The sequence below is a fragment of the Asparagus officinalis genome, chromosome 5 (assembly GCF_001876935.1).
Source record: "Asparagus officinalis chromosome 5, Aspof.V1, whole genome shotgun sequence".
NCBI classification, from domain to species: Eukaryota; Viridiplantae; Streptophyta; class Magnoliopsida; order Asparagales; family Asparagaceae; genus Asparagus; species Asparagus officinalis.
The window spans coordinates 41212321-41217706 of NC_033798.1; the positions used below are offsets into that span (position 1 = coordinate 41212321).

A 5386-nucleotide genomic window follows, 5' to 3' on the forward strand; every position below is an offset into this window, starting at 1 on the left:
TATTTCCATTTTTATTTTTATTCCATGTTAGTTAATTGCTCTCCATGATTTTTATTTGATGTTCATCCATGAATTGAACTTTACTTGGGTTATTTATGTGTAGGTAATCACCAAAGCTGAGTTGGATCAGCTCATACTTGAAAAACAGGTGGAATTAGACCTTCTGTTGAAGATAATGAGGGACAAATTTGGTGATGAGGAAGAGGATGTGGATAGTGATTGAGGTGATGAGGATGATGAGGATGATGGGGATGATGAGGAAGATGGGGATGATAGTGATGATGGTGATGAGGAGCGAAAAAATGAGGGGAAAGAGGAGGGTGCAGAGGGGGCTAATGAGGGGCATGAGGAGGATAAGGAGGGAGTTGATGGTGGGAATGAGGAAGATGAGGAGGGGAATGGTGGAGATATGGAGGAGGATGTCGGCGGGGATGATGAGGTTGGTAAATATGTTGATAGATTGAATGTAGAGAAAGATGATGGTGAGGATGGTGGGAAGGATCAAGTGGGCATGGATTCAATGGAAGTGGATGACGACGCCTTTATTCTTAGCCCGCGCGATGTTACGTTGATTGAAGGCATGCGTAAAACCCCTTCCATCAAAAGAACAGTTCTCTCTAGATCTCGGCATGCTGGGCCATCAATGCGGTCTCCTTTTGTTCCACTTGTTAGTAGAAAAGGACGACCAAATTATCCGGGAAGGAAGGAAGTAATGGATGAGGAGAGAGAACTACTAGATAACTTTTGGAAGGAGAATATGGCCGCGTAAGTATTTTGAATGATTTACTTATTTACTTTTCAACCTGTACTAAGTTTTTTCATTAATACATGTTATGTATTTGTTTCATATGTAGTGAGACATTAGTGTGGTCATCTAGAGATGCGTTGATGACACGTAAAGATGCATTGGAGTTACTTAAAGGAGAGGCAATTAGCTGTGACGTAAGTATCCGTTCTTTTCATGCTTCACACAAATATACATAAACACGCACACATGCACACACATATAGAGTATTTTCTGTACCAGAAATCACATAGAAGCGTATGACTGATATTTGATACAATAACACATCTTATGCCTCCACATGCTTTTGATATTTGATACAATAACACACATATAGAGCACTGTACATGCTTTTGATATTGATACAATAACACATCTTATGCCTCCACAATTCAGTCATATATGCAATGGTTACTAATCTGAGGGCCGCATAACTGATAAACGATCTTCTGCTGCAAGCTGAAATTATGTAAATATTAGTGTTCACGTTAGTATATAACATGAATATTTACAAATTTATTATCTACATTTCAGGTTATAGCCTCCTATGTTGTCTTGTTAAATAGGTTAATGGAGACGCGTGCAAACTATGCGAAAGACATACACATATGTAGTCCATGGGTAACCGTAAGTAGAAATCCAATCCGAGATTATAAGTAATATTCATAAGCTATATTAAATACTTACTCTTAACTTTCTTTATTTTTTTAGAGATGCATCAATGAAAATAATCCGTCAAGTGTGGATCGAATGTTTAAGCCAATAACGACAACTCGATTCCAAGAACTTGATAAGATTATTTTCCCACTCCTAACTTCATTTCATTGGCATATGTTGGTGTTCTTTGTAAAGGAGAAGAGATTTTATCATTATTCTTCCCTCCGTGGTTATATGTCCGATGCTAATGAGTTTAGGGTGAAGCTTATTTCTACCATTCCCGATGCTTGGAACTTAGACATTACTTCGATTCAGGAGGTAGAAAGTGTTGATGTACCTCAACAACGGGGGTTAGTGTATTCGACTTATTCATATGTTCTTTTTTCGTTTGTGCTAACACTCACATAGAGACTACATATTGCGGGCCAAGAGTGTTATATTGATATTGCAAACTTTTGAACTTGCAGAAGCTTGGATTGCGGGGTGTTCTTGATGGCGTACATGTTTAGCCTCATATCCGGTCAACCAATTGCAATTGACCAAAAGGATTGTGCAAGACATAGAGCTCGTATTGTTGCTCTATTTCTATTTGAAGGTATATTTTCTATACGTGTAATGTTCATTGAAACGCTTATATCGAAATCTATTGTTCTTTTGATCCGCTTATATTTTGCTTTCAGGAAATCAACCAACATGATCCTCAAGACCAATTCCCCGGTTGCTACATGCCAATTGTGATATCCAATATTTTTTGTGTACAAATATATTTTGGGAATTGATTTGTAAAGTATTTGTATATATATATATATATATGCCAATGATGCAATCTTGTATATATTCCCCGGTTGTATACAGTTTTTTTGAAAATGCAAGTTTGGAAATGCAATCTTGTATATATAGCTTGTTTGGAAATGCAATCTTGTATATAGTTTGTCAATCTCCTTGATACGCAATGTTGTATATAGTTTGTCCGGATATGCATGCAACGTTTGTCAATCTCTTAAAAACTTTGTAAACTTGAATAGTCAATTCAAAATCATTGGCCAGAATGTTTTATGCACTGGGTTATTTATGACATCCCAAAATATCAGCAAGAACCCAAGTAAAAAGACCAACAAATGGGTCGACTCATAAAATTCACGAGTCGACTCATAAACCATGGGTCGACTCATAATATCATGGGTCGACTCAGCAGAAACAAAACACATATTCCAGCACACTTTGTGAGTCGACTTATGACAGTTATGAGTCGACTCAACCTGATGGGTCGACTCATGACTGTCATGAGTCGACTCAGCAGAAACAAAATGTAAACTACGAATCAGTTTGTGAGTCGACTCAATACTGATCACGAGTCGACTCTTGTACACAGTTTTCATCTAAGAACCTGTTAAAAAAAATAAATTCTTAAAAAAGGTACAACTTTAGAAATAGTTGGTAAACATGATATCAAACATATTTGTGAAGAAATTTTGGAAAGTACATTTGACATTTGTAAAAGATCATCGTTTTAGCAAATAGATTAGAAAAACAAAGTAAACAAATAGGAGCTACGCTCCCCCTATCAGAAAAGAGGCATGAATGAGGATATTCTTATGGAACACAAACATGATAGAGCATATGATCATCATATAAGATATAGGCTCACCTCACCATCAAATGTGAAAACACATAAATTCAACAGAGCCAGACTTACTAGTCTATTACATACCAACTTCAACACATGTTTTCGAACCATGTCCAACATGAAGCAAAACAAGTGCAAGTTAGAATATTACATGCCAAAATAAAAGTTTGCCAACTTATCATAAACCAAAATATCATTTTGTTCAATAGGAATTCAAGAAGATCTTCAAGCGTTTGACGATCCTGGACCCGAGGAAGGATGGGGTTGCAAAAGGTTTATGATCTCATCAAATCTCGTGTGAATGGAGGCCATGTCAACTTCTCTTTCACTCCTCAGGGAGGCTATCTCTTTCTTTAGATCTACTTGGGTCCTTTCAACCTCTCCAAGTCGCATGCTAAGATCAAGTTCACTGTCTTCAATCCTCTGAAATCTCACTTGGTCACTATAGTGATATTCAGTCATCTGAATGCAAAGATCTTCTATATGGCTTGGTACAGATGAATCTGGGGAGGAATGATAGTGCTCATAAGGAGGTTCATGAATGGGAGATTTCGGAGAGGGTCTACGAACAGGATGATCACGCATTGCCATTAAGCTGGCAGGAATTCTCATCCGATTAAGAGCAGTAACATCAAAGAGAGGTCGGATTTCAAGAGGTGTCTCATCGTCGAGGTCAACATTGAAGTGTTTAAAGATTTTTGTAAGGAGACCGCCAAAAGGAATGAAAGTGGATGGACCAGAAGACATGATATCGAATATAACATTTCCCCATTTAACATCAACATTACCCAGAATGACATAGATTGCCCTAGTGAGATCTTGGGAATAGTGGCTATACCCCCCAGATTTTGGAATCAAGTTACAGGAAATGATACGTTCAACAATGGTAGCCAAATCAGATACATTTTTTGCATGTAATGGGAGGCTTTCGCCAGGAAGAGTCATAAGGGTTTCGACACTGGGATTATCATATGAAACATCATCAAGAAAGGTGTCGCCACGAGGAATGCCAATGATTTCAGCTAGACGGTTAGCTGTGAAACGAATATGGCGATGTTTGACACAAGAATTAATAAAATGTGGTCTATTCTCAGGACAAAATGTCACAAGTTTTGCGTAAAATATACACACAAGTGGGGGATAAAGTTTCTCGGAGTGCTTACTTGAGAGTAGATCGGTGAGTTTAGCAGCAGAGAAAAATTGTTCCAAAGAAAAATGACTGAAGTCATCGAATTTAACATATCTACCAGGGAACATTTTTAATTGACAAAGAGCATGATATTTTTCAATTAAAGCAGGGCTATTTAGATATTGTTCGTAATGGGCATTGCTTTGCTCTGGAGGAGACGATGCACGATCACGAGAAAGAGGGGCTTTACCTTTGGAAGTTCTAGGGCGTTTGCTAGAGGTACTAGCCATGGATTAAAATGAAACACTAGAAAAAGAAATGAGAGAAGGAAGGGGTTATACCAAGCCGAGGAAGACTGAGTGCAGACGATGACTGCAAGAGAGGACGAGTCGACCGGTGATGATGAGTCGGCTGGAGATGAGGGTCGACTGTAGTGAAGGAATGGCTGGAGGAAAGAAAAGAAGGAAAGAGGATTAAAGAAGAAGATGAACTAGGGCTTTTGATATGGGATTAATGGGCCAGATTTGGTCAAAATGATGAGTGTAGGGTCAGGATACAGGTAGACAAACGGGTCGGGTCTATATAACATCTCAAAACCAAAACCGAAAGAAATAGATACCAGGAAAAGAGGCTCCTGAAGGTCGAAGGTCGACTTGTAGTCGACTACAAATTGTGAGTCAACCTCGAGTCGACTTAAGATTAAGCCACAAGATTAAATAAGCTTAAATATTTATAAAATATTTTAAACAAAAAAAATAGCAACAAAAAAAAAACAAAAAAAAAATTTATTAAGAAATGGAAATTAACCACTTTTTGGAAATAAATGGAAATTAAGCACTTTTTGGAAATTAAACAACATAAAAGTATAGCACGTTATGTGTTATATTGTAAGTATAGCACGTTATATTGAGAGTATAGCACGTTAATCTGTATAGCACGTTATATTGAGAGTATAGCACGTTAATCTGTAAGTATACCACGTTAACCTGTAAGTATAGCACATTAATATGAAAGTATAGCACGTTAATATGAAAGTATAGCACGTTAACCTAAAAGTATAGCACGTTAACCTGTAAGTATAGCACGTTAAGCTGTAAGTATAGCACGTTAATATGTAAGTATAGCACGTTAAGATGTAAGTATAGTACGTAAATCCGAAAGTATAGGACGTTAATCTGTAAGTATAGCA

General features: G+C 37.4%; 1 long non-coding RNA gene across 1 annotated transcript; it reads left to right on the forward strand.

The window, feature by feature from the left end:
* Positions 1763-2194, forward strand: LOC109843033. Its single transcript, XR_002247488.1, has 3 exons — positions 1763-1791; positions 1909-2036; positions 2122-2194. It is a non-coding gene; the product is annotated as an uncharacterized LOC109843033 (long non-coding RNA).